Source organism: Macaca fascicularis, chromosome 13, assembly GCF_037993035.2.
Source record: "Macaca fascicularis isolate 582-1 chromosome 13, T2T-MFA8v1.1".
NCBI classification, from domain to species: Eukaryota; Metazoa; Chordata; class Mammalia; order Primates; family Cercopithecidae; genus Macaca; species Macaca fascicularis.
In genome coordinates, this window is record NC_088387.1 from 99669223 (window position 1) to 99695965 (window position 26743).

Here is a 26743-nt window from a genome sequence, read left to right on the forward strand (position 1 = left end):
CGATGATCTAATATTGACATTGGGATGTTAAAGTCTCCCACTATTATTGTGTGGGAGTCTAAGTCTGTTTGTAGATCTCTAAGAACATTTTTATGAATCTGGGTGCTCCTGTATTGGAGCGTATTGGTGCATATATATTTAGGATAGTTAGCTCTTCTTGTTGAATTGAACATTTTACCATTATGTAATGCACTTGTTTGTCTTTTTTAATCTTTGTTGGTTTAAAGTCTATTTTGTCAGAAATGAGGATTGCAATACCTGCTTTATTTTGCTTTCCATTTGCTTGGTAAATTTTCCTCTATCCTTTTATTTTGAGCCTGTGTGTCTTTGCACATGAGATGGGCCTCTTGAATACAGAACATTGAGTCTTGACTATCCAGCTTGCCATTCTGTGGCTTTTAATTGGGGCATTTAGTCCATTTACATTTAAGATTAATATTGTTATATATGAATTTGATCCTGTCATCATGATGCTAGCTGGTTATTTTGCAAACCTGTTAGCGTAGTTACTTCATAGTGTTATTGGTCTGTGTACTACAGTGTGTTTTGTAGTCACTGCTAATGGTTTTCCCTTTCCATATTTAGGGCTTCCTTCAGGAGCTCTTGCAAGGCAGACCTGGTGGTGACGAATTCACTCATTATCTGCTTGTCTGTAGAGGATTTTATTTCTCTTTTGCTTATGAAGCTTGGTTTGGCCGGATATAAAATTCTGCTTTGAAAATTCTTTAAGAATGTTGAATATTGACCTGCAATCACTTTTGGCTTGTAGGGTTTCCACTGAGAGGGCTGCTGTTAGTCTGATGGGCTTCCCTTTGTAGGTAACCTGGCCTTTCTCTCTGGCTGCCCTTGACATTTTTTCCTTCATTTTGACCTTGGAGAATCTGATGATTATGGGTCAGGGGTTGATCTTCCTATGGAGTATCTTACTGGGGTTCTCTGGATTTCCTGAATTTGAATGTTGGCCTGTCTTGTTAGGTTGAGGAAGTTCTTCTGGATGATATCCTAGAGTATGTTTTCCAACTTGGTTCCATTCTCCCCATCTCTTTCAGATGCCCCAATCAGTCATAGGTTCAGTCTTTTTATATAATCCTATAGTTCTCAGAGGTTTTGTTTATTCCTATTCATTCTTTTTTTCTCTAATCTTGTCTGCCTGTCTTATTTCAGCAAGATAGTCTTCAAGCTCTGAGACACTTTCCTCTGCTTGGTCTATTTGGCTATTGATACTTATGGTTGCATTGTGAAGTTCTCATATTGTGTTTTTCAGGTCTATCAGGTCATTTATGGTTCTCTATAAATTGGTTATTCTGGTTAACAGCTCCTGTACTGTTTTATAATGGTTCTTAGCTTCCTTGCATTGGGTTTGAACATACTCCTTTAGCTCAGTGAAGTTTGCTATTACACCCCCTCTGAAGCTTACTTCCATCAGTTCATCCATCTCAGTCTCAGCCCATTTCTGTACCCTTGCTGGAAAAGTGTTGCAATCATTTGAAGAAGAGGCACTCTGACTTTTGAGTTTTCAGCATTTTTTCATTGATTGTTTCTCATCTTCATAAGCTTATCTACCTTCAATCTTTGAGGCTGCTGAACTTTGGATGGGGTTTTTGTGGGGTGTTTTTGTTGTTGCTGTTGCTTTCTGTTTGTTTTTCTTTTAAAAATAAAAACCTCAGACCTCTCTTCCATAAGACTGCTGCAGTTTGCTGGGAGTCCACTCCAGACCCTATTCCCCAGGGTGTCCGCCACACATGGAGGTGTCACCAGTGGAGGCTGCAGAACAGCAAAGGTGGCTGTCTCCTCCTTCCTCTGGGAGCTCTGTCCCAGTGGGGGACCAACCTGAGGCCAAGTCTACTGTTTTCTCACCTCAGTTGTTGCTCCCCACTTCCATTGTTTTTTTATAGAAATCTATGTTTAGTTTCTTTAAAAATAAATAATACGATTCTGTATCTGTCTGAAATTCTGCAGTGGTTGACTACTGTACCTAAAATAAAACAAAATGCTTTTATGTACCCTACAAGATAATGATCTGACTCATACCTTCAGCTTCAACCTCAGCTAGCGCCAATATTCATCTTGCTCTCTCTTTCTCCTAGTAACTAGAAAGTCATTGTTTCAGTATTTAAAATATATCTTACTTTTTCTTATTTGAAGTTTTAAAAATTATTTGCAGATATTATGTAATTTGCATTTAGCCTTACCCCGATACTATTCACATGATGGATCTTTCTTACCCTTTAGATTCACCTTAAATGTCACTTCATCCAGAATGCCTTCCATGATTATCCTATGTAAAATCAAGTTTCACTCTTTATTTCTAGCCACAGTCTCCTTTTTCTCCCTTTAATGCCATGTTTTAAATGTGTATTATTTTTGGCTTTTCTGTATTTTGTGTCTCCCTGAATTTAATGTGAGCTCCAAGAGGGCAGAGACATTGTCTAGCTTGTACCTCCTTGATTGCACAACAAATTTTCTACTAATATCATTAAGTAAATGGATGAATAAACTACATAAATAAATTTAAAAATCAGCGGGGAGCAGTGGCTCACGCCTGTAATCTCAGCACTTTGGGAGGCTGAGGTGGGCGGATCACCTGAATTTGGGAGTTCGAGACCAGCCTGACCAACATGGAGAAACCCCATCTCTACCAAAAATGCAAAATTAGCTGGGTGTGGTGGTGCATGCCTGTAATCCCAGGTACTCGGGAGGCTGAGGCAGAAGAATCGCTTGAACCTGGGAGGCGGAGGTTGTAGTGAGCTGAGATCCCACCATTGCACTCCAGCCTGGCCAACAAGAGTGAAACTCTGCCTAAAAAAAAAAAAAAAAAAAAATTAGAAAATGAAGTTTCTTCATCACTATATTGGTACTTCCACTTCTATTTTTCAATTTCCTGACAGAAACCATGGTTAACACTTGGCTATGTGTCTTTGCCTATATTTTCATTTGAGTCATTAGTTTAATAGAAAGGCTTTCATGCAATATCTGACTCCCCCTTTCCACTAATCCACATCTTATTTATCATTCAATAATTACTTCCATTTCCAACTTCCCCTGAAGACATTTTGATTTGCCCCAGCCCATTTGCATCTTTCTTGTCTTTGAATTTTCATCCCTTGATAATTATACCACCTACAGTCTCACTGAACAAATGACAGCCAGCTACTGATCACCTATGTGCACACAGTCCTGTGTGAGCAATTTGATTATATTATTTTTATGACTTCCTCAAAAATGCTAAGATATATTCCATATTTTGCACAACAAGAATGCCCATATTCAGCTGGTAGTAATATAGAAACAGGATCAGCACTTTGGAAAACAGTTTGGTAGATTTTTTAGAAGTTAAACATATACCTATCATGTAATCCAGCCATTCTACAACTAGATATTTACCCAAAAGATATGAAAATATACATCAACACAAAAATTTGATATGAATCTTCATAGCATCTTTATTTATAATAGCTCCAAACTGGAAATAATTCAAATGGCCATCAATAGGTTTACTACCTTAGTTCATTTGGGCTGCTATAACAAAATGATCTTAGACTGGGTAATTTACAAGTGATAGAAATTTATTGCTCACATCTCTGGAGGCTGGGAAGTCCAAGATCAAGGCACTACAGATTCAATGCCTGTGAGAGCTTTGTCCTGATAGTTAGTGCCTTCCTAGTGTCCTTACATGGCAGAAGAGACAAAAAAAAAAAAAAAAAAGCTCTCTAGGGCATCATTTATGAGGCCACTAATCCCATTTATGAGGGCTCTGTTCTTATAAACTAATCACTTTCCAGATGCCCCATGTCCCAACACCACTGCACTAGGGATTAAATGTCAACTTATGGATTTTAGGGGATATATTCAGGCCATACTATTTCATCCTTGCCCCCTCCCCAAGATTCATGTCCTTCTCACATGAAAAAATGCATTAATTCTATCCCAATAGCCCCAAAAGTCTTAACTCATTCTAATAACAACTTAAACACATAAAGTCCAATAGTTTCATCTAAATACCGTCTAAATTGAATGTCAGTGAAACTCAAGTTGGTACCCATCTGGAGGCAAATTCTCTTCTAACTCTAAGTCTATTAAATAAAACAAGTGACGTGTTTCCAAAATACAATGTAGAGACAGGCATAGGATAGACATTCCCACTCCAAAAGGGAGAAACAGGAAAGAAGAAAGGGTAATGAGTTGCAAGTAAGCCCAAAGCTCATAGGGGAAAAATCATTCAATCAAAAAGATTGAGAATAATTGTATTTGACTCCATTTTTTACTTGGGCTGGAGGTTGGGCCACTAAGGCTTCAGGTAACCTCACCCTCATGGGTACAGTCCTTGCTGCAACTCTCAGGGGTTGGAGTCCAGCACCTGTGGCTCTCAGGTACTAAACTTGAATGCCAGTGGCTCCAACAGGCTAGGGTCTCAGGGTAGCCCCAACCCAACGGTTCCGCTTATGGATACACAAAATGAGCTCTATCTATCAAGTGGAACTCTACTCAGCAATAAAAAGGAATTAAATATGAATACACACAGTTACATTGATTCAACTAAAAAATCATGCTAATTAAATGAAGTCTGATGAAAAAAGTAAGTACTGTAAAACTCTATTAAAATTCTAGAAAGTGAAAATTAATCTATGGCTATTAGAAGTAGAACAATGGTTGTATGGAACCAGGGGTGGAAAAAAATGGTAAATTGAAAAGGGGCCCAAGGAAATTTTGGGTGGTGATGGAAATGTTTTAGTTGTAACATTAGTTTCATTGGGTGTATATTTCACTGGTTTGTGTTTCTATATATCTGTCAAAACTTATCAAATTTTAACCTATAATAGGTGCAGCCTATTCTAAATAAATTGTATGTCAATGAAGTTGCTCAGAATAAACCCTGAAGCTTTAAGAGTCTGAATATATTGATTAAGCTTTCATAGCTTCAGAACAGACTTAGAACTACAAATCTTATATTCTTGGCTACTTTAAAGTACTCTATTGAAATTATTGATTATTACATGATATCATTATAATTTTTCATTGACATTTTCCACAACTGATTGACATAAGATTTAAACTAAACTGCAAACATTTTCAAATAATGTGAACATGAATCATATTCATATCCCAGGAGCAACATACATCATGTCAAATGCATGGTATGTATCTGTGTGTAGGTGTGTGTATGTACATTTGATATGGATAAGTTAATTGATTACGTACCTATACACTTGACTAATTTTTTTATGAGTGTGTCTAATTGTATTTTTCAAATATGGTTACAATAATATCTTCCATTCAACCTGTGACCTCTATTAAGACTTGACTTAATTTCCTTCCTCTGTAATCTGGATAGGTTTGCAGCAGTTTCAACCAATAGTCCCACATGATCCAATGGAACTTCCAAGCCTTCATCATAAGAGACAATGCAGCTTCTTCTTTGTCTCCTGAAATATTCACACTTGGGGTTTCAGGCTTCCCTGTGAAAAGTTCATCAGCACTGAGGCTGCTGTGCTATGAAGAAGCCAAGCAATATATAAAGACCACATGTAAGTGCACTGGTTGGGATTCTCATTATTCGGTTCATCCCAAACCAGGCACCAATCAGCCTACAGATGATTTTAGTCACAGGTGTAAGTCATACCCACCATTGTGTCTTCCTATCTGACACCCTAGACAATTTGGGCCAGAGATCAACCATTCCTGCTGAGCCCTGTACTAATTCCTGTCTGTTATTGACTGTATGTTTGTCCTCCCAAGGTTCATATGTTGAAATAATATGGAAAATGTATATGTATAACATTAGGAAGTGGGGCCTTTGGACAGTAATTTTTCATGAGGGTGGAGCCTTCTTGTCAGATTAGTGACCCTATAAGAGAGAAACAAGAGTTTACCCCTTCCCTCTTGTCTGTGCGTTGTGAAGTTGCAGTGAGAAGACCACCATCTGCAAACCAGGAATCAGGCCCTCATCAGACACTGGATGTACTAGTTCCCTGATCTTGGACTTTCCAGCTTCCAGAGCTATAAGAAATTAATATCTGCCATTTAAGCTACTGAGTCTATGGTATTCTGTTATAGCAACCCAAACTGACTAAGACACTGTCCTACCAAATCTGTGACCATAACAAAATAATCAGTTTAAGCTACCAAGTGTATTATTATAGAGTATTACTAACTAGAAGATGAATTTTTGTCCCACAAGTGGGGTTCTGCTTTTGTAAAAATCTTAAAGCATATGGTATTGGCTGTAGAACTGGACAGCTGGTATAAGCTGAAAAGCCCTTAAATGTCAGTTGTGCAAGTCAGTATGTTAATTAAAGAAAAGAGATTTGAAGAGATTATTCATAGTCTGGAAGGCCTCAGGTAGGCTGATGGTTAAGGCTGTAAGGACAGAGAGGAAATTGTTACTAGAGAATGGAAAATAAAATGACCCTTGTTCTGTAGTAGAAGAAATTTTAGTAACACTGTCATATGTGCTGATGTGAAAAAATATATTATTTACCCAATTAACTGATGGATTTGGCTAAGAAAAATTTCAGGCAGATTTTGAAAGTACCCTTTGATTTCTTTTATCTGTGTATAAGGGGATATGGTGAGAGAAGAGTGAGAAAAAAAAGAAAAAGCTATTTGTATTTTCAAGCAAAGTTTTAAGAAAATATAAAGGAGCCAGGACTTGCTGGGTTCAAAACAAAATTATTTCTCATTCCCTGTCTCTTTCATTCAGCAAAAAAACTTTTTTCAAAGTAAGAGAGAATCCTAGAGAAAAAATCCAGCATACTATCAGAAATACTTCTTAGGATAAAGATGAAGCCAAAGGTGTAACTTTAAAACCGTCTGTGAAAACCTCAGAAAAACTTAAGGAGATGCTTCATAAGCCTTTCAGATAAATAAACAGTCTTCTAAGAATCTTAAGGACATCACTTGCATAGCCTCTCTGTTAAATGATAGGTTTTTAAGAGATCTTAAAGACATTGTTATCATAGCAATCTCATAGCAAGCCCAAGGTAAGAGAACAGCTGATCTTTAAGAGAGGTGGGGACATGTCTTTTATTTGATGGATTCATACATTGAAACATAGAACATCCACAATGTTTTTAATGGCATTTTATCAGTTTGAAGCAAAGGAGACAACAACAGTACAAAACGTGAAGTGGACTTTCAAAACACCATCCTCTCCAACTTTTTACAGGCAGGTAGGATGCAGGGAAGTCTACTTAATAGCAAACACAAACCATTTCTTATGGAAAAAATAGCTTGACCCAGAGGATAAAACAAGGGTTCTCAGAGGGTGAAACCAAAAATTCAAGATATAGAACCAAGGGTTAGAGCCATATCTTCATTACAGTGAGACTGTACCTGAATCATGGAACAGGCAACCTGTGCCCAGCTGAACTTCGGAACTGCTTTGAACAGGTGACTGCTGTGTGCATCCCATGGAGTGCCTGTAGCAATTATCTAGGCTTGTCCCACCATTGTATTTTAAGTGGGAAACAGAGAAGAATTTTTCTTTTGAGTTCACAGTTCTTTAAATTGAGAGATATGATGTTAAAAGTGCCACACCTCAGAAGGCATATTATTGTATTTAGACCTGATTTAAATGACAAGATCCTGGAGTGAGAGTAAATATGGAAACAGGATGAGACTTGGGGTCTTGAAGGAAGGATGTCAAAGATAAACACATCCACATATTTGTTAAAGTGGTTAAACAATTTTACTCAGTAACTACTGACAGTAGAGGAAAGAGCTGAGCTCCATTCTGATTTGTGCAAAGTTAACTATGTGTTTTGAAGAGATAATGAGGAAGTATGGAGAAGGTGCAAATGGGAGCTCAGGTAAAAATTTTAAAGGGTTGGTCAGTGTAAATAGGACCTGTGTCTGCTATCTGGCACTCACTATGCAAATTAGGATTCCATCCTCCCACAGAGACTGGGAGCCAGAGGCCTTATCCTTCTTGACAATTACATTCCAAAGAAATGGCTTTCAGTTTCTTTTGAAAGACATTCTGGAGTTGTAGGAGCTATTTATATATATCAAAGAGGCTGAGAAGAGACCCACAAATATAAACCCTTTTAAATAAATGCTCTAAAAAAGGGAGGTCAGGGGTCTTCTATCAGGTTCTGTCTCGAATAAACTTTAAGTTATGCCTGGGTTGAACTTTCTCAGGCAGACATTGTAATGATGGGCTAGAGTCACCCTAGGAACACAGTACCTTGTGTTGCTAGAAGTGACGCTGGGGCTTGGTCATCTCTTAGTCCAGAGGTTTGAATGGTATGTTAGCCCATTCTCACCCTGCTGTAAGAACATACCTGAGACTGGGCAATTTATAAAGGAAAGAGTATTAATTGACTCTCAGTTCCACAAGGCTGAGGAAGCCTCAGGAAACTTACAATCATGGCAGAAGGAGAAGCAAACACATTCTTCTTCACATAGTGGCATAAGAAAAAGTGCAGAGTGAAAGTGGGAACAGCCCCTTATAAAACCATTAGGTCTCATGAGAACTCCCTATCATGAGAACAGCATGGTGGGACTGCCCCCAGGATCTAATTAGCTCCCATAAGGTCTCTCCTGCAACACATGGGAATTACAATTAAGATTACAATTCAAGATGAGATTTGGGTGGGACACAGCCAAACCATATTATTTTGCCCCTGACCCCTCCAAAATATCATGTTCTTACATTTCAAAACACAATCATGCCCTTTCAACAGTCCCCCAAAGTCTTAACTCATTTCAGCATTAACCCAAAAGTCCTAATCCAAAGTCTCATCTGAGACAGGACAAGTCCCTTCCACTTGGTAGGGAAGTTGGTATTTAAAAGCAAGTTAGTTATTTCCTAAATATAATGGTGGTACAGGAATTGGGTAAATAAACCCATTCCAAATGAGAAAAATTGGCCAATACATAGGGGCTATTGGCCCCAGGAAAGTCTGAAATTCAGCAGACCAGTCAAATCTTAAAGTTCCAAAATGATTTCCATTGACTCCATGTTGTCTCACATCCAGGTCGCACTGACACAAGAGGTGGGCTCCCATGGCTTTGGGCAGCTCTGCCTCTGTGGCTTTGCAGGGTACAGCTCCCCTTCCAGCTGCTTTCACGGGCTGGCATTGAATGTCTATGGCTTTTCCAGGTGCATGATGTAAACTTTCAGTGGATCTACTATTCTGGGGTCTGGAGGATGGTGGCCCTCTTCTTACATCTCTACCAGGCAGTGGCCCAATAGGGACTCTGTGTGAGGGCTCCAACCCCACATTTCCTTTCTGCACTGCCCTAGCAGAGGATCCAGATGAGGGCTCCACACCTGTAACAAACTTCAGCCTGGACATCCAGGTGTTTGCACACATCCTCTGAAATCTAGGTGGAGGTTCCCAAACCTCAATTCTGGTCTTCTGTGCACCTACAGACTCATCATGCCCAGGATGGAGTGCAGTGGCATGATCTCGGTTCACTGCAACCTCTACCTCCTGGTAGAGGAGCAATTTTCATGTGGCGACATGAAAATTGCCAAGGCTTGGGGCTTACACTCTCTGAAGCCATGGCCTGAGCTGTTCTTTGGCCCCTTTTAGCTATGGCTGAAGCTGAAGGAGCTGGGACACAGGGCACCAAGTCCTGTGTCTGCACACAGCAGGGGTGCCCTGGGTCCAGCCCAGGGAACCATTTTTTCCTCATAGGCCTCCAGGCCTGTGATGGGAGGGGCTGACATTCCCTGGAGACATGTTCTCCATTGTCTTGTTGATTAACATTGGGCTCCTTGTTACTTGTGCAGATTTCTGCAGCAGGCTTGAACCCCAGAAACCACTCTGGTTCCTCTTGAATGCTTTGCTGCTTAGAAACTTCTTCCACTAGATACCCTAAATCATCTCTCTCCAGTTCAAAGTTCCACAGATCTCTAGGGCAGGGGCAAAATACTGCCAGTTTCTTTGCTAAAGCATAGCAAAAACCACCTTTATTCCAGTTACCAATAAGTTCCTCATCTCCATCTGAGGCCACCTCAGCCTGGACTTCATTGTCCATATCACTATCAGCATTTTGGTTAAATCCATTCAACAAGTCTCTAGGAAGTTCCAGACTTTCCCACATTTTCCTGTCTTTTGAGCCCTCCAAGTCTCTAGGAAGTTCCAAACTTCCTCACATTTTCCTGTCTTCTTCTAAGCCCTCCAAACTGTTCCAATCTCTGCCTGTTACCCAGTTTCAAAGTTGCTTCCATATTTTCAGGTATCCTTATAGCAGCACCCTACTCTCTGTGGTACTGATTTAATGTCTTAGTCCATTCTCGCACTGCTATAAGGACATACCCAAGATTGGGTAATTTATAAAAACAAGATGTTTAATTGACTCATAGTTCTGCATGGCTGGGAAGGTCTCACTTACAATCATGGTGGTAGGAGAAGCAAACATGTCCTTTTCAACATGGTGGCAGGAGAGAGAAATTCAGAGCAAAAGGGGAAGAAGCTGCTTATAAAATCATCAGATCTCATGAAAACTCACTCACTGTCATGAGAACAGCATGGAGGGACCACCCCCATGATCTAATCACCTCTCACCAGGTCCCTCCTCCAACATGTGGGAATTTCAATTTGGATTACAATTCAAGATGAAATTTGGGTGGGGACACAGCCAAACCATAAAAGATGGAGTCATTATGTGTGGAGAGTTTTACAGTTCTCAGAGGCTAAGTATTCTTTCCATGTGAAAATAATAGAAATAATGTATGGCTAGAGGTCAGACAATGGCAATTTTAAAACATAGCCTGCAAATTCTTTAATACTCTACTAACATAAAAGAGATATAATTGCCCTTCTCTAAAATCTGGGTAAACTTGGACTGAGAAATGGAGTATGGCAGAAGTGATGCTATGGACTTCCACGCCCAGCTTATAATAGTCTTTGTTCACTGAAGACATCACACTTGGGTATCTAAGCTTCCACATAAGAAGAAGATAGCCATAATTTCCAGGAGAATGGAGACTATAAGAGACTATAAGATGATTGTTAGGTACCACTAAGGGACCACTTGAGGTACAGGTCACTCAACAAATATTGGTAGAATAAATTAAAGGTGACTGAAATAATGAATTAATAAATGGGGTCACTTCATACTGGATAATAGTATCTTTACCTTTGAATAGCAGTTCTGTGAGAATGAAAGGAAATTTAAATATTTAATGATAAATTCCTAAATAGCACATTTAAGACATGACAAGTTAATGAATCTTAAGTTATGTAATGGCCATTTTAGAAATTTAGGTAATTCTAAAACTATTTAAAATTTTCTTACTGAAAAGGAAAAAAGTCAATTTGCTGTGAACAGAAGAGAAGGATTTTTGAATCAAGATCATCATCATTCTATAAATATTTGTTTTATGAATGAATAACTCTTATTTAATAGGCACTATGAGCTAAGCCTTGTAAGAAGAGTATTTTCATGCATCATACACCTAAATGATAGATATTATTTAAAAATCTATCATATAAGTAAGAAAATGAATTTAGAAAAAGTGTATTCATTTGTCCAAGAGAAAGGGTTAGGGTTTAAGATGGCTTGTAGTGAGACTTAAAAATTCTTTGATTTCCAGACTCTCAGCATTTTTCTTTCTTTCTATTTATTTATTTATTTACTTATTTATTTATTTATTTATTTTATTCTTTTGAGACGGAGTTTCGCTCGGTCGCCCAGGCTGGAGTGCTGTGGCCGGATCTCAGCTCACTGCAAGCTCCGCCTCCTGGGTTCCCGCCATTCTCCTGCCTCAGCCTCCAGAGTAGCTGGAATTATAGATGTGTGCCACCACACCCAGCTAATTTTTTTTTTTTTTTTTTTGTATTTTTAGTACAGATGGGGTTTTACCATGTGGGTCAGGCTGGTCTTGAACTCCTGATCTCATGATCCACCCACCTTGGCCTCCCAAAGTGCTTGGGATTACAGACATGAGCCACCGCACCTCGTCAGCATTCTTCTTTTTAAGTATAGCAGTTATTTTAGCAATGGATAAGTTTAACTTTGAAAACTTACATCCTAAAAAGACAGCATCTTGTTTGGAATTCACTTTCCTCAGATAGTCGCACAGCTTACTCCTGCATCACCTTCAAGCCTACTGAAATATAACCTTCCCAATGGAATCTTCCTTGAACACTCCATTTTAATTGTACCACTCATTCTTGGCATTCTCATTCTCCCTTACCCTCATCTAATTTTTTTTTCCATAGCAGCAACCATCTTTTAACACACTATATAATTTACTTACTTGTATTTATTGTGTATCTCACTGCTCTGAAATGTAAAGTGTCCAAAATCAGACATTTCTCTTTTCTTCACGGATGTAAAGTGGGACTAGAATAGTGCCTGGCACACAGCAACATTCATGTTGGGTACATATTTACTGAATGATGAATGAATGCATTGACTATAGTGTATGCTTTGACTGTAATGGTGAACAGAAAGACAAAAACCTCATCCGCAAGGAATTTTCCCTTCAGCAGGAAAACACTGAGTAGAGGTTTTGCCATAAGTTTCAGTAGGTTAATTCAGCTCAGCCAGCTGTTTCTCCCTACTCTTAGGATTAGTAGTTATTGTTTCGTTTATCATCCCCTTTGTCTAATGTTCTTGTTTCTGAGGTCTATTTTTTAACTCTTGTCTACTCCATAATATCTTTTAAAATACTAGTTACATTTAAAAGGAAAATCTCTCTTTCAATGAAGACAAAGTATACAATAGGGTTACCTTTTAGAATTCTTTCTTTCACCCTCTCTGCACTGTTGTCAAGGCCTCATTTATCTTGTAACATCTAGTATAATTTAAATCTACATTTACAGAGCCAATCCTTGTTCTCGGGGCACTCATCCACCTTCAAGCACCATCAGGACTTACGGCCTATGTTTAATCTTGGGATGTTTGTCTGTCCTCCCCTCCCCATTATTACTATTACAGTAATCTCTAGTGAGTGGAAGTATTTCCAGCTTGTAGCTATCACCCTCCAACAGCAAGAAGCAGTGCACATAATATAGAAAATTAGATGTGATTGGTTTACTCCATATATATAAATGCTTATTTCCTTTTGAAACAAAATGCTAATATGAACATTTCAGAGTATATCAAGTTAGTATAAGAGAATAGCCACTTGGGAAGATAAAACTGGAGATGGAGATCAGTTAGACTAAGAGAGCATTTAAAGAACTGCAAGTAATGTTTTCAGTATAAGTTATGATCTCAGTTTTTGCAAAACCTTTGAAAATAAAAAAGAAAACTGCTAAGAGTGAAGTTGCATTAGTCAAGCAGAATGTCATATGCATTCTGATTCCTTCTCTGTCTCTTACACACACACACACTTTCTCACACACACACAAACACAAAGGCAAACACAGCACACATACAATAACAAAATTACAGAATAAATTTTTTCTTTACTTTTTAGAATTAAAAAAAAAATCCCTTTAACTGGTTGGGAGAGTGCAGACTGTCAGATAGAGATAGTTAACTCAGATCCTGGAAAGTTCTTTTGGCTGATGGTAATTTAACAATTAGGTATTTTATTCACACAGTTGTATCATATTTCATTATTGTATTTCTATCTAATTACTTTAGTTATTGTTTATCTTACATTATCTAATTTGTTTTTTTGTTCACTGTGATACTATTTAATAAAAGTGCTGTTATGCACTTTTATTTCTTGTTTTTTTAAATAATATATACTGCATTTATTTAATACACTTTCAAAATATATGCCTAAAGGTGACTTTACTCACCTTCATTGTCAGATTCACTTTAGCTTATCTTCTCCAAAACAAATAAAGTTTCCTTTATTAAGTTATGAAAAAAAAATAACAAACAAGCAAATAAAAATATCTGTAATGTTTGAATGTGATGTGCTCAATTTCTAAAATATTTCAAACCCAAGATAGTAAATTGAGAGAAATACTGAATCTACTAATAGATCAATAATTTAAAAACTTGAAAAAGAAAAAAGTCACAATGGCATAACACTTGGTAATATTTAACCACTATTGACAACAAATATTCATTTATAAAATGAAAATACATTACTTCTATAAAGTGACAAAGTTGATCTATGTTAAATTAGGAATCAATTTTGTACTTGTAGGTGAAAATCCTAGGTACTCCTTTTGGAAACAGATACAACAAAGTCATTTCTAGTCTTATTATTCTTATTTAATTATTTTAAAAATTTAAATTGTTAGAATAAGACATGGGAAAACTAATGAGAATAAATATTCAAAGAAGAATTCAAATAATACAATATAGTAAATTAATATAAAAGAATAAGCTAAAATGTATTGATTAGTCTAGCATAAATTTAGCATATTAGAAGGTTTAAAGATACATACCTTCAAAGCAATACTTTGCTAGGAGAAAAAATAAGAAAACTGGTATTTCATTCACATTAGTAACAAAAATGTAAAATACATAAAAGTAGCTTTAATAAGAGATGGGTGAGAACTCTATACATAAAACTGTAAAATAAAATTGCAAGTAAACCATGATCCAAATTACTGGAGCAGTCATGTTATTTAATGTAAAAATGGAGAATATCTTTGTATTTTGCCTGAATTCCTTTATGAACTTACGAGGCTGAGAACTCTTAAGAAATGCATGTAATTATGATGATCAGTTCCCTAGTTTTTGTTCTGGTTTCTTTAAGATTTTGTATTATTCACAAGCTAGACACCCACAGTCTTTTCTCCATGACCTGTTTGTCATTTTCCTTTCTTTATTCTTTCTATTGTTTTTCTGCATTTCTTATTGTACATTTTAATAATTTCAACAATTATTTTAATTTTACTTTTGCATATTTTTCATTTGTAAAGATGTATTCATTGCCTTCTCTTGTTTAATGCCAAAGTGCTCCTTTGTTTCTTTAAAATAGATTTCATAGGATCTCTCTTCTTTTTTGTATACAGTGTGAAAAATCTTTTCAAGTCAAGTTTAGCCCTGATTGTTCTTGAATTGTTATTCTTTTGTGCTGCAAAATGTTTTCTTGTTTCCAAATTCATTTGAAGTTTGAATTTGCACAGATATCCTTGGTTATATTCTGTTATTTTGTAATGTTTTTGTTTGTTTGCACCAGGTGATGCTGACACTAATACAGTTTAATGTTAGTAGGCTGCTGATATTTTAGAAATCCTTTATTATCTTTGCCAGATTTTCCTAAATCTTATTCTAACCAAGGTCGCAGCTCAGTTGGCAGGGAGTTCAAGCCCACTGCTAAGAATGTCACTCAGGCTACAGACATAGTATGTACTAATGACAAATTCACTGTAGGTTTATCAGGGGACAGTTGGACAATGTAGTGCAAAATGAAGATCCTAGCTAAGAAGTTGGTCATAAATAATTCATTAACTAGATATACTTCAAAATTTATGCAAGTTAAAATTCAGGAATATTTGAACGATAATACTAGCAGAGAAAATTCAGTGACAATTGTTTTGTTTAAAAAGATGAAGTCATATAAAAAGGAAAAATAAGAGAGATAGAAAGAATAAGATTAAAACATAAGGTTTAGAGGTGCCTAACAAACTGAGCAGAATGTGCAAATAATAGCAAAACATGAAATCAGTTACCAAATCTGATGAATATAAAAACAGAAATCTCAGATACGAAAAACAAATATGGCTTTGAATGCAGGAATGGTGCCAGGAGACTACTAGCATACCAATTAAGAAAACAATGTCTTTCTGGAATGTGATAAAAATAAGATACCTAAACCCAAATCATTTTAAAGAAGAGATAAGAGATTGTGATGCTGCCTTGTGCATTATCACAGCATACTCACAATATAATTTCAAGATAATATTTTTTAAAGAAAATATCCAATAACTAGTGGGTAGTATACAAAAGCCTACCAACAAGGAATCCTAATGAGGACATGACTGTTTAATTTCATCAAAATCATTATCATTTTTGCCCTAATAAATTAGTGTACTCAGCCCAGATGGTTCCTGCAAAAATAGAAGGAAACAGATAAAGAGAAACAAATAAGCCTACTTTTGTAGAAACCCATTAATGAACAATGTCAATTAGTAAAGTGAGCAAATACATAAGTTAATAGATATTAAACAGCTCTAAGCTACCTGTCATTCAGGTACAATTATAGGATGTACCATAGTTAGATGATATTACCTTCACCTTGTTGTAGTAAAACTTTTTAATTTATTTCTTCTCATACCATCATTACCTAAGCTTTCATAGCACCATGACTGATACTGTTTTTTGTTCTCTATAGGATTATTAATTTTTTAAAATAATCACTTGTTCTTATCTCCATGAGGACCTTCAAGGAATAACTGAGAGAAGAGAAAGATCCCCTAAAATGGTAATTATGCCCATTTGTCCTTTACCTGTGACAGTATTTCATTATAATCTGTTTTATTCACTAATAAACTCAATAATAAAATGAGTATAGAAGAAAAATGCCCTTGGGTTGGGTGGTTGCGTGCCATCTGGAGAATGCAATGTAGAGGACTAATGTTTTTGTGAAATTTGTACAACGTGGCTATAATGATATTCCCTTTTCTCTATGTTCTATGCATATTCAGTTATTAAAATCATTCTCAAATCATTTAATAAGTTGGTTGTTCCAAGTGGCACCAATTCAAAATCCTAGGCATCACTTGAAGTAGCGCTGAACAAGTCCTAGGAATGATACAGTGGGCTATACATAAGAGGAGGTTAGATGACCTGGCTACATGACCTAGGTTCCCTGGTGTCTGATATAGTCTGCGCCATACATGCATTCAACTGATGCTGTGGGACACCTTTGTAAAACCCAAAGCAGAGTATGAGCAACGGTGCAGTTAGGGATTACAGTGTGCTACTCCTCAAAGCCTCATGGGGGAAGAAGATTTTTATCAATGTTAACATATTTTGGGGGGCACAAAGCCCCATTGCTTTCCAAATCTCTCTCCTCCTTTTTGTTGATGACTTAAATTCCAACATTAAGAGCTTCACCTACTCTTTAATCTTGACGGAACATGATTTGGAATTTTAATTTTGTTTTGAATAATAGTGTTTGGCTTCCCACACAATTCCAATGGCATTCAATTTCAAACCCATTCCTGATTTTTTTTGACTTTACTCCTTTCATTTAGGTACTGTGATTTTATATTGCTTTTTCTTTTATACCTATTTATTTAGGCTACCGTATCATGGGTGGATGATGTCCTCATTTTTATGTATGCTTTTCATCCTTCTTTTTCCTTACAAAATTGGTCCACTAGACAAAAACCTTAATTTTAGTAAATTATTATCAAAAAATAATACACACCCACACACTCATTTTCCAAAACTACTTAATTTAGTGGCATGAGATTAGGTTCAATCATTTTAGGAAATAGTTTCAACATTTATGAGGTTCTGTAACTGTAATTGAACTATGTAATTTTTATTTAGTTGATATATATTGCTTGTATTTTGCTTTAAAGAAGACAAGATTTGCAATGCTTTCAAGAGAGAATATATAAATAAAACACTGATTTTTAGCTTATAATTGGTTTGAAGTTTTTAGCATTTAGTTTCAAAATAACATTGGCTTTGGTAGGCTGTTTGTTTGGATTTTATACATTTTATTATATTGTTCCATCAAAGAGTTTTCAAGTTGGCATATTATGTACTTCCCAGAGTGAATGGATTTATCTTTTTTTTCCTGAAAGGGACAGGGAAGGACAATTTGAAGGATTTAAGTTCTTACTGGGTGAAAAGGAAGCACATTAAGGAGTGAAGGGGGCATAGAAAACTGAGGTTTAGAAAACTGGAGGAGAGCAAATGGAATGGGCTTCCCATTTGTGTGGAAGCCCAGGACACCTGAGAATCATCATATCTCAGTCTATTCCCTCTCTTGAAAATTCCTCTACTTCCCTTCTTGGTTTAATCCTCATTATTCTATTTTAATTTTTTTGTTTTTAATTATCATGGATACATAGTAGTTGCACTTATTTATGGGATGCATGAGATATTTTGATATAAGCTAACAACGCGTCAACTCAGGGTAATTGGAATACTCATCACTTCAAGCATTTACCCTTTCTTTGTGTTAGGAACATTTCAGTTCTACTCTTTCAGTTATTTTGAGATATACAATAAATTACTTTTAACCATAGTCACTCTATTGTGCTGCCACACTAGATCTTATTCCTTCTATCTAATTGTATGTTTGTACCCATTAACCATATTCTCTTTATCCACTCTCCCTACTTCCCTTCCCGATCACTGGTAGCCATCACTCTACTCTCTAACTCCACGAGTTCAATTATCCTTAAGCTCCCACATATGAATGAGAAGATGTGCTATTTGACTTTCCGCGACTGTCCTATTTCACTTAATGTAATATCCCCAAGTTGTATCCATATTGTTGTAAATGACAAAATTTCATTGTATTATGGCTTAGTAGTATTCCGTGGTGATATATTCCAAAAGATACCACATTTTCTTCATCCATTCATTTGTCAATGGTCACAAGTTGATTCCATGTCTTTGTTATTATGAATAGTGCTGCAGTAAACATGGGAGTGCAAGAATTTTTTTTGAGGTACTGAATTTTTTTTTTTTATATCTACCCAGCAATGAGATTGCTGGATCATATGGTAGATTTATTTTTAGATTTTTCCATAGTGGCTGTACTAATTTACATTCCCACCAGTAGAGTATAAGGGCTCCCCTTTCTCTTCCTCCTCACCAGCATCCATTATTATCTTTTATTTTTTTTTAAATTTTTTTTTGAGACAGGGTCTCATTCTGTTGCCCAGGCTGGAGTGCAGTAGTGTGATCACAACTCACTAAAGCCTTGACCTCCTGAGCTCAAACAATCCTCTCACTTCAGCCTTTAGAGCAGCTGAGACCATAAGTGTGTGCCACCATGTCTGGCTAATTAAAATAATTTTTTCTGTAAAGACAGGGTCTCACTATGTTGTCCAGGCTGGTCTAAAACTCCTGCGCTCAAGTGATTCTCCTGCCTCGGCCTTTCAAAGTAGTAAGATGATAGGAGTGAACCACTGTGCCCAGCCTGTTGCCTGTCTTTATTCTAACAGATCTGGTTTAAATGTGACATCTTACATCAAATCTTCCTTGACTCCCCTTTCTCCAAACAGGCTCAATCTTTCACCTGCATGCATTGAATCTAATTGACTGCAGTAAAACATGGTCAGAACTTACTACCATAGAAATGATGCTGTACTTTATTTAGCTGTGCATGTTTTTACTTCTCTGACTTAAGGAGGATGGGGAAGGCACTAACACACATCGAGCACTCATTAACTGTCAGGCAACATAATGATGAACATTGCATATTGCTCTTATACAAGTCTTGTGAATTAAGTTAGGGACTTCCATTAGATTTTATACTACCCTGAATTTACTTTATAATCATTTGTAAAAATACATTAATTTGGAGATTATTTTCAGTCTATCTTCTCTGCTAAACTCTGGGAGAGCATGCACTGTGTTTTGGTTACCTTCCTATTGTCCAGCACTAGGGCTAGTACATAAAAACTAATCAATAAATATCTGTTGAATGAATGAGTTAATCAATAAAAATGTATTTTTTGCCTATTTTGTAAATGGGGGAACCCAGTCTCAATAAAAGTAAATAATTCAAGGTCACTTAGTGAGTAGGCGCAAACTATGACCAGGCTGACAACTATTGATCCCTATTCCAGTCAAATTTCAACCAGACTTCCTGGCATTTAACAACACAGGCTGAGGGATAGGCAGGAAGTTCTTGAAACAGAGCAGAGTGAAGTCAAATATTTGCCATCCATTTAAGTTACATCAGAAACACATTATTCCATCATTTGTGTTTTTCATTCAGCAAATACTTATTATGCATGTATATTCCTACTTTTGTTATACTGATTCTGATTCCATCGGCTACCATTAGCCTAGGAATTCAGCATGACCTTGCAATTACAACAGGCATCTCTTTAAATCCCCATGTTTAGAAACCATGGATTGCCTCTTGACATTTATTCTCCTGATTTTCCATGAAAGGTAATGTTGATTTTTCTATGTGTTTACCAAAAACTGTATTTCCAGAATTTCCTTAAATGCAGATGTGGTCCTGAGACCAAGTTGTGTAAGATATACATAAAAATGTTACATGAGACTTAAAGGTCCCCTTAGAGGGAGATGGTGGGCTGTTCTTTCTCTCTTTGTCTCTCCTGCTGTGGATGTGGTCTTGAGCTCTGGTGTCCATCTTGGATCTCAGGACAAATGCCAAAGCCTAGTGCATCACTGGAGTCAGTTTAAGTACATACTGCCAACTATGCTCATCCTGGATTACTTCTTATCTTCTTTTATTTAAGAGAAAAATCAGTGACATCTTGTGTCAGCTGTTGTTTTCTGGGGCTGTTTTACTTGCAGCCAAATGTAACCCTAACTGATACCCATCCTAAGAAGAATAAAGATATGTAAACATTAGCAAGTCTACTGGCTTCAGGAGATAGCAAAAGAGAAATCTCATATGCCAATAAAATAAGTCTTTCAAATGGGCAAGTAATTTTAAGGAAAAATTAGCTACAAATATGGTCCATAAAATAAAAAGTCCAAAAAATAAAAATAATATAGTCATAAAAATATTAGCCAAAACAAATTTGAAACATGAAACATTTTCATTTCTATTTAAGATCATTGATTCCATCTTTCAGTGTAGCATAAATGATGCATTATGAAAATTACCTCATAAGTAAATATAAAAAGTTCAGAAAAAAACAAATTTAAAAGCTCAAATTGAAAGTAGAGTATAGGAAATCCTATTAGAGGATTCTAAGGCAATATGGAGTAAAATATTTTTGAAAATGTAAAGGAGAACGTAACCTTTGATTTTAAAGAACAATATCATGTGATTATGAATGTTCTCCTGCATAAAATAAGCATATTGTCTTGAATGGATCAAGGAGATTGACAGTTAAATTGTATTTATATTTTTTCACTCTTACTGCTTCCAATTCAAAAGACTATGATACCACTAAGCCTGCCCCAGAAAAAATGATCATACCATCACAATTGTCTGCAAAGCAGGCCTCAAAAGGTGCATCCCTGGGGCAGGCTGAGGCAATTGGGGTGAATTCTGTCAGTGCCATCTTTTGAGGGAAACTTCCATCAGAGCTAAACCATAAATGGAGACATCATAAAGAAACTGCATCTCTTGAATTTGCTTGCCTGCACTGTCAAGATTTCAGAAGCTATGCACCTACTTACTTGTAGCTGCCTGCAGGATTCTTAGGAAGGTAAATGTGCTTCTTCCTCAATGTCATCTGACTCTTGTTCATACTTCATGTCCGTTTTAATAGTTCAAAATATATGCAACATCTAACCTTGATGGTTCTCCTTGCCAAATTGTTTTCTTATAGTGTTTTTTTTTTTCCTGAAAATATTAGCTTAGTTGATTCAAAACACATTTATCAAGGGCCTACTATATGCCAGGTGCTACACTAGGCACCAGTTAGAATCCTTCAGGTCTGTACAGTCTCAGCAATCCTGAGAAGGAATTCAGTCTTTGATCCTATCTTAAAGAACACTTTATACAATGTTCAACACTCTTCTTCTTAATTTTTTTTCGGGGGGGGGGGGAATTACATTTAAGTATGAGAGCCTCTGATGCACCATTGGATAGATGAGAGAATATTTGTCCATGTCCATAACGCTTTCAGGGAATATTCTCATGAAAAAAAAAAAAAAAAAAAAGAATCAGGAGTGTCTCAGATTATAACAAATGGTGAACTAGGGGAAGGAGAACAGTGGGTAATATTAGGAATAAGATCACCCCATCTGCTTAGGAGACTTCAGAGAAGAGTTGTTGAAGCAGAGACTAAAACTAACATAAGACCAGATCACTAGTTAGTTGGTCTAATACTGCTCTTCAGTGAATTATGTGATTCTCTAGTCAACTGAGACCAAGAACTTGTGCTTCTATTTCAACAAGAAATTTAAATGTTAAAGTAAGAAAAAGGATTAAATTTAAAGTCTTCCCAATGAGAAGGGAAAAAAGTATTTTTCCATTTTCATGAATGTAATGCTGGATGCTTATTTTCAAAATGTTAATTTGCTTTTTCATAATATACTTAGTAATTAGTGAACAAAACTATAATGTGCTGTGGGTATGATTTAAAGGCTTAAATGACAGACTCTAACTACAATAATTTCTGTTCTGATGTGTTGTTAAATAACAATATATTCTAAATGAGTAAACTTGGAGTAACTAAGCCAATGGGGACTATTGGCCACCTGATAATTAAACTTGATCTAACATGGACATCAAAACCAATTATATGTACTAAGCAGAAAGACAGGTCAACTCCTCAGAGAGATGAAATGAACTTGGACAGATGGACAGAATGCAAATCATGCAGATTTCTTAATGAAGGAGAAATGAAATGCAATTTGAAGGCTTATGAAAAATCTGGATTGCTATTCCTAGAGTACAAATCACTGAAAAAAAATTAGGTTGAAACTAGATGGATTGCCACATTTCCAACCACCATGAAACCATTCCTCTAGAGAATTTAGATTTTCAAGTCTTTTAGGCAATGAGGTTCAGGACAAAATGACTTTTGTGGTGTCTTGGTATTAGTTTGCTAGGGAGGCCATAACAAAGTGCCTCATGCTGGGGGGACTGTAGCAACAGAAATTTATTTCCTCACAGCTCTGGAGGGTAAGAGTTCAAGACCAAGGCATCACCAGATTGGTTTCTTCTGAAAGCCTCTCTCCTTAGATTGTATATTGCTGTCTTCTTCTGGTTTTCACATGGCCTTTTCTCTGTGCCTGTGCATCTCTGGTGTCTCTTCCTCTTCTTAGACGGCCACTATTCATATTGGATTAGGGCCTACCCCAACAGCTTTATTTCACCTTAATTCCTTCTGTAAAGACTCTATCTCCAAACAGTCCTATTTCAAGGTACTAGGAATTAGGTTTCATCACATGAATTTTGGGAGGACACAATTCAGTCCACAACAATATTTATTGCACAATTTAGACACAATTTAGAGAACAAAAACATCAAAATATGGAAATGAATAGAGAGAAAATCAGCTGAGTACCTTACCAGAGGGAGGTTTTGATCTGTTGGTAGAGTGACCAACCATCCCGGTTTTCCAGGAACTATCCTGGTTTTAGCACTGAAAGTCTCATATCCTGTCCTCAGATGACAATGGTTGGTCACTCAGTGTCGTGTGCTGGATACTCTACAAGTATAGTTAAATGTAGGAATGTGTTTAGTGACCCAAGGAATTATGGTGGTATGATAAACAAATCATTGTGTCCTTTAAAATTTTATTAGGAGTGTAAATTGTACTCCAGCCAGCAGGCCTCCATATGAGTATGGAGGTGAATCTGGGAAGGTCTCACATCATTGGAAAGTTAACAGATCTACAATTTGTATAAGGGTGGCGCCTTCTTAGTGGCCAGCAAGTCTCTCTCAAATGTCCCTCAATAACAGATTTTATCACTTAAATGTAACTTCTTTTCTTTCTTCTTAGGTTTTATTCAGGGAGAAGAATATTTTTTTTCCCAAATTCCAGGACTTATATTTAGGGTGATCTTAAGTCCTATTTTTCCTGAGACAGTCTCATTTTACCTATTGTTTCAGAATAATTTTTAGTAAACACTCCTTAAATTCTCCAGAAGTCCCTGTTTTTGAGATAAATTATATGGTCACCCAACTTCTGTTGCTCCAAGTTCTTCTGGCTCAATACACTTCTCTGCTTTTCTCCTCCTGTAACACAGCAGCTTCTCCACTAGCCATTCACAGGCATAAAGATTCCTCCAGTCCCTGTGTGACTCTTCTCTTCACTGTCTGATCAGAGCAATGGAGACGGGACTCACTTATTTTGTTTTAGATCCCCCTACTTGACCAGATCTTCTATTTTGACAACAAAAGAGAAAGTATAATTTTTCCCTCAGCAAAGAATCAGGGCACAGGAGCTTATATATCAGGGAGAAAATTAGAGAGTTTAAAACAATGCAAATAAATCACATGTGTGTGCAACATACTTTTAGTAATCATGAAATCTCAAGGGATTTCAGGAATCATAAAGTTGAATCTTCTCCTTTTGCCAAGGAATAAACTGAGGCTTACACAGAGGAAGAGATTTGTCATAGAGTATAACCTCATTTGACCTAGTTAGAAGAAGATTCATGACCACCAATGAATTTGATATTTCCATTACCCAAGTCAGGGATTTTTACCATATGAGGAGAATATGATAACTGTTTTCTTATAGTATCTTTTCTGGGCTTCTTTGTGTCTTAAAATAACATATTTGTTTTTCTAAATGCAATTCTATTTGGTGCATCTTAGAAAAAGTATAAAATAGATGTAAGCCAAAGAAATTTAAAAAACTGTAAGTCCACTCCTCAGAAGTGATCATGGAATTATTTCCTTCCATTATGACTCCAGTTTAATGCATGTAATCATGTGTGTGTAGAAGCATAAATTTATGCATCTCCCTCTGTCTGTGATACACATTGAGATTGCTCCACCTTATGATATACGTTAACTATACCTTTAAATCTAAATATATATTATGAGCACATTTAGCCAACGATGATGTTACCTTTGAAGATTTAATTGATTTTTCTTTTTCTGTTGTTGCTATTATAAAAAACATTGCCAGAAAACTCTGTGTGATAGTGTTTGTAAATTATTACTTATATCTGTGCTGCTAGTTACCTGAAGTGAAAAATTACTAATCAGAAGTCTGCACATTCTTAGTCCTTTTTAAAATGCTTTGCATATGGCTGCTCAGGAAGGTTGTGCCAATTCATACACCTGCAGCACTGTGGAAGCATTTCTGTTTTCCTCCAACCCTTGACAACACTGGCAGTTCTCTTTTTATAGTTTCTGCCAGCTTGATAGAGAAAAATAGTGTATTCTCTTTGTAATTTGCATTCACTTCATTATGATTATACTTGTGCAGTTTTTACATGTTCATAGGCCTTTTGTGAAGTGTCTGTTTCTATTTTTTAACCTTTTCAGTTCTTTTAATTTGTTGTTTATCTTATCATACAGCAATAGATCTTTATAATAACACAATAATGTATTAACATCATCACTGCTTGATATGTGTTGTAAATACATTTAATATTTTTACATTTCATTTTAATGATTTTTTAAACTTGAAGTATTAAAAAGTGTTGTTCCGTTATGTCTTATTTTACTTATTTTCTGCACCCAAAATATTATAGAAATACTCATTCTTATATGAATAAGTCCATTTTTATTAAATGATTCATTCATTTTTACATTTATATAGCCGTCTAGCTAGAAATTTGCATGTGAAAAGTGTGAGGTAGGGATGTTATTTTATTTCTTTTTATAAACAATTAGCTGTTTATGTCAATGATATCATTGAAAAACCCACCTTTTTCTATTTGAAATAGCTCTTTACCATATTACTTCCGATACTAAAACACTACAATGCATTTTAATATATGTTGCAACAAATTTCAGTATACTGCAGACTTTACTTTTAAGAAATGATGTTGGATATTACTTCATGCTCTTTCTTCTTGATGAAATTTTTAATCACTTTATTATCTCCCAATATTAAATCAAGTAGAATTTTGAATGAATTTTAACTTAATAAGAAAATTAAGTTGGGGAGAGGTAAAACCATGTCTATCTTTAAACAAGAACTTTGTATGACTCTTCATTTTCCCATGTATGTGTGTGTGTGTGTGTGTTCCTTAGTAAACTTCTGAAGGGTGTATTAATATTATTGTTTAAGCCACTAATATCTTCACATAACATATAGTGAATCCAACTATTTTTCAGTTGATTATCTCACATTGTATAGGTCAGCAATCATATTACTTAAAATTATTGAAATTTGGTTTTAATTTTTTCTTGTGTTATTTTTCTTTCCACTCCCCTGGAAAATTTACAACATTATAGAATAATAATAGTGATAGGAAGCACTCCTTATAACAGAATTTAATGTATATGAAGGCCTCTATTGTGATATTTGCTGCTGATATCAGTTATATATATATTTTCATGTTAATTACTTTCTGTTTTAATTTTACTTACAGGAGTTTTTAAAGTTTAGAAGTGAATTTTGATTTTTATCTAACACCCTTTAGTGTTCTGCAAGATAATATTGTAGTTCTTAGTCTACCAATTAGAGTAATAAAATATATTAGACCTTTTTTTTACTTTGTATCATCCTTTCTTGCTCAGAATAAATTTTGCATAATTATAGATTATAATTTCTGAACTTTTATGTATAAAATTATACATATGTTACATTTACATACATCTATGTTAATAAATTAGGTTGTTTCATAAACACACACACACATTGTCAAGTTTTTGCAACATCTAAAATCGGTCAGGATATTTTCCCCAAACCTAGGTTCCTTAATTATTATCTGCAATTATCTTTTTCTCAGATGATTGGTAGAACATGCTTATGATATCAATCAAGTCAGTATCTATTTGGTAGTTTTTGAACATGTTTTTCCATTTCAGGAAGGGTAGGCTAATATATTTAAATGGCTTAATACAATAATCATGTAATCATCATTCAAGCCACTGTCTCATACAGCATGTTGAGATGAAAGGATTTTGTTTCACTCAGGCATTCCCAGTTCCACCTTCCTTTCATTTTGTGAATTAGTCCTCCTGTAGGCCTTGCACAGGTGAAGATCCTGGCTGCATCTACTTAATTTGACAGGCAATGGAGAGCTCTTGAATATTTGTGTGCAGAAGGCTGGAGGTCACAGATGTATGATATACTTAGTAAGTGTTGGGAGAAGAAAGAAGGGAGAT

At 36.0% G+C, this 26743-nt stretch overlaps 1 long non-coding RNA gene across 1 annotated transcript in view; it reads right to left on the reverse strand.

Annotated features, from left to right (window-relative positions):
* LOC141408279 (uncharacterized) overlaps positions 1-26743 on the reverse strand; it is a 43798-nt gene that overhangs the window by 15803 nt on the left and 1252 nt on the right. The gene's annotated exons all lie outside the window — the stretch shown is intronic.